Raw genomic sequence first — 13,172 nt, 5'->3', positions numbered from 1 at the left:
GAGGCTGAAAGCAAAGCTCATGCTGCAATAACTATGGCTCTTCCACAAGAAATTCTTCACACCTTCAGGAAGTATAAAACTGCTAGAGAGCTATGGGAAGCACTTGAAAACTGATTTGAGGGTGATGTGGGGATACGTGTATCCAAGATTAAACTACTTAAAACCCAATTCTCGGTGTTCAAGTATCTGAAGAATGAATCACTTGATGATATCATCACGAGATATTATCATCTGATGACCGAACTCAGCAATTATTCCATTGCTTACAAAGAAGATGAGATCGTGGAAAAGCTTCTTGATGCTCTCCCACCGAAATGGGAGATATACACTGTCTTGATGAGAGAAGATAAAGAGTTTGCCGACTATGACTTGGAAACAGCAGTCAACAAACTACGAACTTTTGAACTTAACATGGTTTGAAAAGAGACACCAACAGATCAGGTTCAGGATCCGGGAATGTATGGTGCGAAAGTTAATTCAAGTTCAAGTTCGAAGTCTGAATCATCTGCTTACTACTCAAAGGGAGACTCGGGCGCTAACTCTACACATGAAGGTCATGTATCTCTCAACATGAATGGTGATGTGTGTTTTGTAGCTGGTGGATCAAATGCTTCTAAACCTCAAGCAACCAAGGGTAGTTTTTCCTCAAGTGTTCCTAACAACAACTACTCTAAGATGCCCATGAGTGTTAAATCTGCTGAACAGCAGTTTGCTCTCTATGCATCTTTCATTGCTTCGTATGAAAATTACATTAAAGGTAAGATTGTTGATCCTGCAACTTTAGACGAAGACTATGATCAGATCGATGCTGATGATCTGGAAGAGATGGATCTGCAGTGGCAGATGGCGATGATTGTAAGAAGGGTTAAGAGGTTTATGAAGAAGACAGGTAGAAAGTTTGTTGGTGAAAGACCAGGGTTTGATAAGTCAAAGGTGCGGTGTTATAACTGTCAACAGAATGGCCACTTTGCGAAGGAGTGCACAAATGAACGTGTAGAACGCAGTCAGAACAGGTCTACACATCAGAGTGGTGGTAATGAGAATAGAGCGATGATATCCAGACAGAACGGGGAGTACAACTGGAATCTGCATGTTGAGGAAGTGTTCGAACAGGCCAATTTGGCGAACATCGAAACTGCAGGAAGTGAAAAAGTGACTGGAGATAACAAGCCTACATCGCAGAAGTGACAGATCAGCTCTCCGAGGTAAGTACTGAACTCCCTTGTACGAAATGTGAAAATCTGTCTGAACAATTGACAACTATAACTGATCAGTTTGTTAGTTTGGATGCTCAATTTAAAACATTAAAAGAAGATCATCATTACACTAAAGCTAGAGAAAATAGTTACAAGGTAAAAATAAAAGCTAGTGAGAAAGATATCAGAAGTCTTAAAGCCAGTCTAGCTGAAAAAATCAAGTAATTGATCTTAGCTATGAAGTGTTAGAAGAGAAAACCAAACTAATAGCTGAAAGGGATAAACAGATAGCTGATCACCAGGTGAAAGTGGTGGAACTTAACAGAAAACTTGAGCAATTCAGAAATTCCTCTGCTATACTTGATCACCTCGTTAGTGATCAAAGTTCCCAGTTAAAAGGGGAGGAATTGGATATCATGAAGTTCCACCACCTTACAATCATAACTATACTTATGATCCTAGTAATCAGAAATCTGTTGATGTTGATTTTGGTCAGACAATTCCGGTTAAGGTTACTATTAAAGATCCAGAAGTTAGTAAAGGCGAAACGAGTAAGCCTGTTTCTAATGTTAAGATTTCTGTTCCTAGTCCTGTCTCATCAAATTCGAACAAGACATCCGAGTCTAGTGAGACAAAACAAGAGGCAGTGTTACCAAAATGTGGAGAGGAACATAAAACAAATGAAAAGAATTCTCCACTAAACCCGTATGTCCCACCATATGTGAGACAAACGGGCAGTAATGCAGCCTCATCATCTAAAACAACTATTGAAAAGAAAGTTGAACACAGGAGTTGTTTCAGATGCAATCAATTAGGACACCTAATTGCTGATTGCCCTCTGAAGCAGAGATTCAGAGGTATGAGGCCTTCAAAAACTGAGAATAGAATTAACGAAAATCACTATAATGGTAAAAATGAAAACTCATCAAAGTTCAGACATTGGACTAATCCAGGTTTTCAAAGAAATCGATCTCAGTTTTTCCCTGTTAACAACCAAATCATGAGTAATAATTCATTTAATTCACGAAGGTTTGGATGGCCTCATAGTCAATTTACAAGAAGGTTTCCTTTTAGGACTTACAGAAATCATCCTAATACTAACTTTGGACAGCCAAAGTACGGGATGTATCGACCCAAGACCAATAGGTCTTGGGTCCCCAGATTTTAATCCTCTGCTTTAATCGTGCAGGAACAGTTGGACAGGCTGCAAACAATCTATGGGTTGTGGATAGCGGCTGTTCCCGGCACATGACGGGTAACAAGAATTTGTTACACAAATGGAAACCTGTTCAGGGAGGAAGAGTGAGTTTTGCTGGAGAGAGCGGTGGAAGGATTACAGGAATTGGGACGGTGACTAATGGAAAAATGACGTTAGAGAAAGTGAATTTCGTTGAAGAACTGAAGCATATTCTGCTGAGTGTATCGCAGATCTGTGACAAAGAGTACACCGTGCACTTTACCAAGAATGAAGCGATCGTACTATATCCTGGTTTCAAGATACCAGAGGATTGGATAGTAATGAAGGCTCCAAGGGAAAAGAATACGTATGTTATGGACATGAGGTCGACTGAGATGGCAACAGAAGAATCATGTCTTCTGTCAAAAGCAACCGAATCGGAGTCCAAGTTATGGCATCGGAGAATGGGGCATATTCATCTTCGGAAAATGAACTACATTGTCAAGAATGGGCTGGTGCTGGGTGTTCCCTTGAAGAATTTCAACTTTGAAGACCAATGCTTATCGTGCAAAAAGGGAAAGCAACACAAGAAATCCCATCACACCAAGAAGGTTAATTCAATAGTCAGTACCCTAGATCTACTTCAGATGGATCTCTTCGGTCCCGTGAATGTAAAAAGCCTAGGTGGAACATCATACTGCTTGGTGATAACTGATGATTTCTCTCTATATTCTTGGGTATATTTCCTGAAGTCAAAGGATGAAACGGTTCAGATGATAATAAATTTGATTACCAAGGTTGAGAATATTATAGGGAAAAGGGTTAAATACATCAGGAGTGACAATGGGACAGAGTTCAAAAACTATCAGATGGAGATCTTCTGCTTACAGAAAGGGATAGAACACCAGTACAGCGCTCCGTATACTCCGCAACAAAATGGGGTGGCTGAGAGGAAGAACAGAACGCTAATTGAAGGAGCCAGAACCATGCTGGCTGATTCGAAACTTCCTGTGGTGTTCTGGGCTGAAGCTGTTGCAACAGCCTGTTATATCCTTAATAGAGTGTTAACTGTTAAAAGATTGAATAAAACATGTTATGAACTTATGCATGGGAGAAAGCCCAACTTGAGTGGTCTCGAACCATTCGGGTCCCCGTGTTCGATATTAAAGACAAATTCTAAATTTGGTGAAATAGCCGACGAAGGTATTTTAGTCGGATATGTTGTTGGGACTACCAACAGACGAGTCTTTAATACATCGACCAGCAAGGTTGAGGTGGTGTGTAACACTGATATCACAAGTTACAAATCACCAAAACCAAGCACGGGACCCGCTGGGGTTTTCGACTATGATAGGCTTTTTAAATCTTTTAACATGCCTTACTTGGATTGTGCAGAAGTTGATGAGAGAATAGCTTCGAAGATGCTTTACGATGAGGAAGACACTTTGGTGCAACGACCGCAGTATGATGAATGTCAACCTTCCTCGTCAAATGCTGTCGATACCCCTGCTGCCTCTACAGAAGAGGAATTCTTCAATCCGTTTCACTCTCAACAACAATCACCCATTGATGAGCTACCTTCGAACCTGGAAGACAATCTGGATGTCAGTTCGGTTCTGACTACGAGAGTTCACAAAAATCACCCTTTGGAGAACGTGATAGGTGATCTGTCCGACGGTGTACAAACAAGACAAAGCTTGAATGAGCACACCTTTGTTTACACAAGCATTAAAGATACGGGCATAATTAACAAATGCTTGTACACCTGCTTCATCAGCCAGGTTGAACCAAAGAACTATCAAATGGCTCTCAAGGACAGCTCGTGGCTCGAAGCCATGCAAGAAGAGTTAGCCCAGTTCAAGAAGATGGAGGTATGGAATTTGGTTGCAAAACCGAAGAATGTGCATGCGATTGGCACCAAATGGGTTTTCAAATGCAAGAGAGATGAGAAAGGGATAATTATCAGGAACAAGGCGAGGCTGGTTGTAAAAGGTTTTAATCAGCAAGAAGGGATCGACTACAATGAAGTATTTGCTCCTGTGGCGAGATTAGAAGCAATCCGATTGTTTTTGGCATTTGCTGCACACAAGGAGATGAAGGTGTTCCAGTTAGACGTGAAGAGTGCATTTCTTAATGGTAAAGTCGATGAGGTAGTGTACGTTGAGCAACCTCCGGGTTTTACTGACCCAGACTTTCCTGATCACGTGTACAAGCTAAGTAAAGCGCTATATGGGCTACATCAGGCCCCTTGTGCCTGGTACTCAACTTTATCCGATTACTTGCTTGAGAATGAATTTGAAAGGGGAAGGATAGATAGTACACTGTTCGTTAAGAGAAATGGAGAGACTTTCTTCTGGTGCAAGTCTACGTGGACGACATCATCTTTGCTGCATCAAAAGTCGCCATGTGTCAGGAGTTTGAAGCCATCATGAAATAGAGGTTTGAAATGAGTGCTATGGGTGAACTAACTTTCTTTTTAGGTTTGCAGGTTGATCAGAAGAAAGATGGGATGTTCATTCATCAGACTAAGTATGTCCAAGACGTTCTCAAACGCTTCAAGATGGAGGACAGCACTCCATTTGATACTCCAGTTTGCGTCAACCATAAACTGGGTGCTGATTCAGACAGCGATGCAGACGTGGACCCCACCCAATATCGGGAAATCATAGGTTCTTTAATGTACTTAACTGCTTCTAGACCTGATATTATGTTTGCAGTTTGTCTTTGTGCTCGCTTTCAGGCAAACCCAAAAGAATCTCATTTGAAGGGTGTGAAGAGGATACTGCGATATCTCAAAGGCAAGCCTAAGCTAGGGTTGTGGTACACGAGAGGAGGAGACTTGGAGTTGGTCGCCTACACGGATTCTGATTATGGAGGGTGCAATCAGAATCGGAAGTCAACAACAGGTGGATGTTAGTTTCTAGGAGGCAGATTAGTGTCATGGCAATGCAAGAAGCAGACCTCAGTCGCCATTTCAACCTGTGAAGCAGAATACATGGCAGCATCGAACTGCTGCTCCCAGGTTCTTTGGATTCAGCAGCAATTGCGCGATTATGGTCTGAATTTCACTCATACTCCTATTTGCATTGATAACACTGCTGCTATCTCAGTAACTAACAATCCCGTAAAACATAGCAAAACTAAACACATTGACATCCGTCATCATTTTATACGGGATTGTGCTGAGAAGAAATTGATAGTGCTCGAAAAGGTTGATACGTTAGATAATTTCGCTGACTTGTTCACTAAAGCGTTTGACAAAACTCGATTTCAAAACCTTGTTGAGCTGAATGGGATGATCAATCCTGAGTAACCGTGCTTTTTGTTTTTGTTTAAAAAAAAAACGTCACTATCGCTTAGAATTATGTCGGTTGCCTCAGTCTAAAAGACATATCTTCGGATATGTTTGGTCCTCATTTCTACTTGTAGAATATGAGGATAGCCATTAACCAGATGACTGAAAGTGATCGGGGCGGTTTATGATGTGTTTTTATTCTTTCGCTGAAAATTAGTCGATCATACTTAGTTAGAAGGACACATACTTGCATGTGGTCGGTCCAGCTGATCCATTGGATCTTCGGGATAGCCGTTTACCTGAAGACTTTGACTTGATCGGGGCGATAGAAGTTAAAAATTTTCTTATGGGAAATGAAATTAGTTTTCAAGTCTACTACTTCGTAAGAAGTTCCTTTACTATGTTTAACAGAAAATTGATCCAACCTTGGAAAATGATAGATATACTGATTATGTGTGCTTAACTAGTGAAGTTATTAGGCCTAAAAGACTTTAGAACAGTCATTGTATGTCATGGTAGCTTTTTATGATGCGTAAAAGTAGAAGTGATACTAACTAAATCTACTCGATTTTACATGGAAACAACTTAAGAGTTGTGCATGTCTCCATATATATCTTTCCGAATGATAGGCAGAAAAGCGATTACCCAGTCATACACGAGCTCGTGAGTGTTCTGATTCCCGTGAAGATAGCGTGTCAAGAAACTGCACTGATCCAGATTCGGGACTTGCAGTTGTTTACTACTCTAAAGTTGTGTAAATACTTAAAAAAAAATAATAAAAAAATAAAAAAAATGTGTGTTATTGAAACATTCTAGAGTTCATAATGTTAATACTTTTCAATCAAGATGTAAGAAAGAGAACGGGAAGAAGAGTCTAAAGATCGAAGAGTACTTACTATTTAATCAGACACTACGGGTCGAGGTCAACTCGGGGTGACTTGGGGAAAGCCAAATACACTTTGAGAATAGATAGGAGGCAACATAATCTCTGAGTTGTTGCCCATTTAAGTTTTGAGCTTAATTGAACCTAACTCGTATCACAGAAGCGATGAAAACCATTTTAAGTTATTTACCTGCTTACAACCTGTTTCTTTATGTCATAATACAGCTGAACATGGATCTATGTGACAGTCACGTAATTAGTATGATTCCTGTTCGGATCTTTTCTAAAACATGGTAGTCCCTGTCGAGACTGAAATTTGATCCCATGTACTTTATTTCTAAGTTTTATTCTACTTATGTAGTTGTATGATTTTATATCTGGTTACTTGGTCTTGATCGTATCATTTAACTCTTTAAAGGATGTTTTTAAAAGTTAATTGCAACTTGTTCAAATTATAGGGGTTTGTTTTGTAATGTTTAATACCGGCGAACTTATCCATAACTTCGCCTGCAATAGGCGAAGTTATCCATAACTTCGCCTGTAATAACTTTGACCCTATATAAAGAAAATTTTAGGTCAGACTCTTTATTATTTTCAAACCCGGAGAACTTACTCATTGTAACCCTAAGCGAACTTATCTCTCGAATCATCTGTGTTAAAATTTTTCTCGATTTCAACTCGATTAAAGGTGTGTAGTGTCGATATATCGTATATTCACTGACAATTGATGTTAATCTGAGAACGTTTTGACCTGTTTCATGACCTCGGTCTTTCGAAACCTCACCACCCGATTTTCAAACCTGTTATTACGTGGTCATACTCAACTTAATCGTCTAGATCGTCATTAAATCATGTTTTACGGAGTCCGCAATCTCCAAATTGACCCAATTCACCTCGTTCGAAAACCTAACTATTGCCGATTCATATTCAGGCGAACTTACAGGTTAGGCGAAGTTATTCTTAACTTCGCCTGAGGTTTAACTTCGCCTGATAATTAATTCTGTAACAGTATATAAGGCGAAGTTGTGGTTAGGCGAAGTTATCATTAACTTCGCCTGGCCCTTTTTACTTAACTGTTATCCGGCGAAGTTCAAGTTGAGGCGAAGTTGTTCCCAACTTCGCCCCACCTCTAACTTCGCCTATACAGAATAAATCATAACTTCGCTCATGGTAACAGGCGAACTTGTGATTTGCCTTGACGTTTCTCTAACTTAGACTGTTTGTTGCAGAAATGGCTGCTGTAGCTGGAGCAGGTGGTGACGAAGGTGGAGACAACAACCGACAGTTTTTCCCGGGGCACAACATGTACATCACATTGGACCCGGATGCGAGCGGTGTTGATGATTTCCGCGAGATCATCACGTTTCTACTACGCTCGCGTATCTTCCACGCGATTACCACAACACTGCCGATATCTTTGCCAAACATTGAAGATTTCTGGCAGACAGTGGAATATGACTGTCGAGTCGAGCCCCCGGTTATGCGTGCAACGGTTAATAATCAGATTGTTCAGTTCTCGTCTGAACAGATCAGGGTGGCGTTACAGTTTGGGGATGAAACAAGAGACGATCCGACAAGTTTCGTGGCTCCATTCCGAGATGGTGAGTTTTTGAGAATGGGATATTCTGGTCCCTTGGGGGATACTCAGAGACGCAAGGGGTTCTTGCTAGACCAGTGGCGCTTTCTCATGCACGTGATGATCGTGTGCATGTCTGGGAGAAAGGCTGGTACAGATGGTATGGGCGCGACCATGCAGTCGGCGATGACTGCTCTGACTTACAATAAGCGTTACAGCTTTAGTCAGATGGTATTCTACGAGATAGATCGTAAGAGAAGAGCGGTGGCGCGTGAGAGATTTCTTATGTATCCAAGATTCCTACAAATGATCTTGAATCATGTTGCTCCCACGCTACCTCAGCGCCGCCCAATTAGATACGTGGAAAGTGTTAGCAAGAGGATCTTCGCTCAATGCAGATCATCCAGTGCGAGGAGAAAACCTGAGCTCCGTCCTCGACATACTCCACTATTTGGGTACTTGATCAACCCAGAGTATGTTCCAGCTCGTGGGGACGAGTTTCGGGATACGGCACCTCAACAGGCTGGAGCACCTCAAGCTATACCTGCTGCTCCTGTTGTGTCACCGGAGGAGAATGTAGACCTTGATGCAGCGTTTGGTGGTCAAGGATTTTTTGATATGGAGCGGATTGATCCTGAAGAAAATGTACAAGTCTCGGTTGCACAAGTTTCTAGTGTGAATGTTACTAGGGCAGCTACAACGGTGGCTGATTCTGATTCGTCAGATGATGATGTGGCTGAAGCGAGATGGATTTTAGTAACACAAGAACGGATTCATGGGAAAAGAAAGAGAACCGATGATAACAGCGAGTCAGATTATGAGGAAGAAGTACATCAGTTGGTCCGCAGATCGAGAAGGGAACGGGCAGGTGCAGGTTCGGGAGCTGGTGAGAGCTCAAGGGTGGTACGTTTCACTCCACCCGCACTGTCCGGTATGACCATAGTTCCTTCATCGTTGTCAGTTACAAGGCCAAGCGCCACGGATGTTCCCGTGGTGGCTACCTCATCCTCATTCGGCCTCCCACCCACTACATTCCAACTCTCGGCTCCGGAGATTGTATCTTTGCCACCTCCAACTCTTACTCCAACGGAGGTCGTGGCAAGATTTATTGAGTCGACAGTTGTAGCCACTGCAGGGTTGTCGGTTACGATACCACCTGCGGTTACGTTTATGCCTACTTCTGAGGTCCCGGTTACATTGGAAATCCCTCCTCAGTACGCTCAAGATATATCACATCTGAGGTTTGATTTCGATGCAACCTTATCCGACACGGAACGAATAGCAGCGCTTGAACGGGTCGTGGCAGAACAATCAAGGGTAAATCTTATCCAGACCCATGCTATTCAGCGCCTCGTTGCAGAAAATCAGATACAGTCGTCCCTGCTGATAGAACATGGCAAAATCATTGATGCTTTGAAGCAGTTCTTGGCATCTCAGGGGGAGACTAGCTGTAAGGGCGATGAGCTGAGGACTAAGAAGCGAAATGATCGAGACGATGATCCCAATGCATCGAAAGGTGCAGGTGGAGAGTTGCCAAGAACTGAACAAGCTCTTAGGATTTCCACATCTCAGAGGGAGTCAACAAGTGCAGCTGGCGGTTCGGGTGATGATGTGGTGGTCGTGGATGATGCTGAGATGATGGATGATGACATTGTAGGTGATGATGATGTATTACCGGTTGAAGAGATAGAGAAGATTGGTGCAGAGATTGTTATTGATAATGAGATTGAAGATGGAGAGATTGTAGAGGAGAATGTTGAGCATGAGATTCCGGATGTTGATAAGGCAAATATGAGTCAAGATATGGGAAGTGATGAGACGGAATGGGAAGAGCAGCCAAGATGGAAAGAAGGCTATGCTCAGTGGTTTGTAAAGACAAAGAAACCGGTGGTCCCTACTATGTTCAAGAAGAGTTACAACATTAGAGGTTATGCTGAATCGAGAAAGGGGATTATATGCTGGATATATGATGAGTAGTTGAGGCTCTTTGTGATTAAAAGGTATGATGGTGTTCAGTACTTCAAGAGGATGTTGAGATCGTTGAATACATTGCCAGAATGTGAAGTGAAAGACTTAGCCAGATTAGGGTTGATAACATGGCTAAGGTCATTGGGAAGATAGTATGGAAGGAAAGTATAAAGGAAAAGAAATTCGAGCTGTTGAAACCACAGAAAGGAAAACTTATTGAAGACAAAGATAGAGGGATGAGAGCAGATGGCAAGCCTTGGATGATCATGAAGTATAAGCCGATCCGGTGTCTTAAAGAAGTGCCGATGAAACAAATGCCCAAGGATGTGCTCAAAGATCTGAAGTGGTGGTATGTTGATTGTGAAACAGCTGAAGCAATAATGGAGGATGAAGATGAACAAGAGCTGCTGAGAGTGTATGATCCAATGCACTTGGTGAATTTGTCTCAAGCTGATCTGCAGGTACTGAACGAGAAGAAGATGTTTTATATTCCTGCTTGGAAAGACGAAGCGAAGAAATATCAAATAATAGTATCGGTTTGTGTACGAGAAGGAGTTCATGCTTGAAGATGAAAGATACAAGATTGTTGAAGATTACAAGACACGTGCTTGAAGATAGAGATATGAAGCTACTGCCAAGGGGGAGTCTGTTGGTACATGATGTCAGTAGTTCAGTATATAGTGTCTGTAATCGAGTTAGTTGGATTTGTATTTTGTATGTAAGAGAAGTTCTCACAAGTTCGCTGATATAGGCGAACTTGTGGAACAAGCGAAGTTAGGGACAACTTCGCCTAAACATGCTAGGCGAAGTTGTCGTGCTTTATAAGCAACTAGGTTACGGCTGAGTTTAGAATTAGAGATATAGTTTCAGTTTACGAGTTTACGAGTTTGTGTAATCAGTGATTAGTGAATCACGTGTTTCCAGTTGCAATACAACGTGTCTTTGTTTATTGTAACGTGTGTTTGATCGTGTATTGTCTTCTATGCTCGTATCGTCTTACGTAGGGATTCCGCACCTACGTAGAACGAGATATTCCGTGTAGATCCGGCTGGGAACCTACAAATTTAAAGTAGATAACATCAAAAAAACCTAAATGCATGTCCTTATTGCTTTAACCAGGATGAAGCATTTCTCCGACGCTATGTTGTATTTCTTAAACCACTATTTAGTACTGATTATGTGATTCTCATAGTTTTAATTAAAGTAGGTTTTGTGTCTGTGTGTGTAAGTATGACTTACTGAAGATATGCATTCCGACGATGGTATCCACAAGTTAGCACTGCCAGTATCAAAGATGACCTTAAATTTCTGAGGTGGGGTGCCAATACCAATCTCACCAAAGTATTGGGCATCCATATAGTTTATTCAGGGATATGATACCAGACTCTTGGGACTCACCAATGTTATTAACACTCTGTCTATACGACCTAGTAGCTAGCTTTAAATAATGACCATTGCCCAAGCGGAGATTGGATTCAATAATATTGTTTTCATCGAGTTTCAATTTTTTCAGCTCAATTCTTATAAGCCCGTCAGCGGATGTTGAACGGATCGGAGAAGAAAGCAAGGTCGATAAGAGCAGGAAAATTGATATTGTTTCCAATTTACTTCCCATGCTGACCTACAAGTTAATCCGATATTAAAATTAATTAACCGCGTAATTAAGGATATAAGAAGCGTACCAAAAAAAATCATGGAACTTGATGTTATTATTAGCTGAAAAATCACAATTTTTTTTACCTTAGTGAATATTCAAGAACAAAAATTCTGAAACATACATACATATGAAACCGTTATTTCACATATGAAACAATCAAATAAGTCTAACGTGGTGACTATAAATATTTGACGAAAATTATTAAAGAATTAATGCATAGCTGGTTGAAAATAAAATGTTAATTAATTTAAGAAAGATTGAGAATTCTAGAGATAATGAATTGGGAAGTGTCAGGTCAAACCTAACGAGTTTTTGAAAATTAATGAAGATTTATGTAGGAAAAAGTTTAAAATAAATCAGAGAGGGAGAAGCGGGGGGGGGGGGGGGGTGGGGGGGGGGGGTGTTCTTGGCCAAACGTAACCTTTTAATTATTCTTATTTTTTTCCAACATAAATCTATATACACCCCTAAATTATATAATTACAATTAACAAAGCGATAAATTATATAATTACAATAATCCTACGAAACCAATATCAAACACTACTAAACAAATGAGCATGAAGCCATGAAAGGCGAATGATTATGTCAGAAAACTGTTGGTAAAAAAGTTACTGACGAGAATCCGTAGGTGATGACCCATGTCACCCATCTGAATTTTGTCAGGGTTAATATGATTTTTGACAAATATCGACAGGTGATTCATGAATACCAAATTAATTCTGCTCAATTTTAGTTCACACAACAATTGAAAGCTAGAACTTTAAGCTTTTAACGGAAAAAATTTCAAAGCAATAGTTAAACTCAAACTGATTGCATACAACCCCAAGAACTGTAATAAAGCTTTTACTAGTAAGAAGCATATATTGAACAATGAAAATACAAATTCTAAACTAATTTTACTGGATCTAGTGTCTAACCAACATGAAAACTGCAAGGAATTTAGGGATCATACCTGTGAGTTGACGATGAACCCGTAAATATGTATGAACTCGTATGAAAGTATAGAGAAAATTGTATATATAACACCTTTCAATTCTAATCGTTAGACTAACTAGGTTACGTGACCTTTAATCTTGTGATTCCCTAAAACATACCTTATGGTGTGGATTGATTAGGAAAGGACACACGTATGATGTGGTATAACCAACCATGCACATTGCGTTAAAACACAATTGAAAATTGTTACAATAGAATGACGAGTCCCAAATGCCTGTTTAAAGTCGTTCTTGTGATGATTGACTAATCAGATACAAGTTTTTTTCTTCCTTTTTAATTGTGATATAGTTTGTAGTTTTTTTCAAATTAAATGGAATGCTAATCACTTTAAAATTAAAAAAAATCAAAATAAAGAAAATGTAATTAGAGGAAATCCTATGTTCATTTTACCATTCAAAGTCAAGTTTTGTCAATTTGATTTA

General features: G+C 40.4%; 1 protein-coding gene and 1 pseudogene across 2 annotated transcripts in view; both read right to left on the bottom strand.

Annotated features, from left to right (window-relative positions):
• The window catches only part of LOC143631625 (aspartic proteinase oryzasin-1-like), a 51,463-nt pseudogene extending 39,682 nt beyond the window's left edge, over nt 1–11,781 (bottom strand). The window contains exon 1 of the transcript XR_013153396.1: nt 11,335–11,781. The product of XR_013153396.1 is annotated as an aspartic proteinase oryzasin-1-like (transcript). The remainder of the gene's footprint in view (nt 1–11,334) is intronic.
• The window catches only part of LOC143631627 (uncharacterized), a 205,659-nt gene that overhangs the window by 175,554 nt on the left and 16,933 nt on the right, over nt 1–13,172 (bottom strand). The gene's annotated exons all lie outside the window — the stretch shown is intronic.

The sequence above is a fragment of the Bidens hawaiensis genome, unplaced genomic scaffold (assembly GCF_021521415.1).
Source record: "Bidens hawaiensis isolate Kalapana, Puna unplaced genomic scaffold, B.hawaiensis_p1.1 tig00006171_1, whole genome shotgun sequence".
Lineage (NCBI taxonomy): Eukaryota > Viridiplantae > Streptophyta > Magnoliopsida > Asterales > Asteraceae > Bidens > Bidens hawaiensis.
Note: the sequence above shows the minus strand (reverse complement) of the source record. Positions and strands in the feature narration are given on the sequence as shown.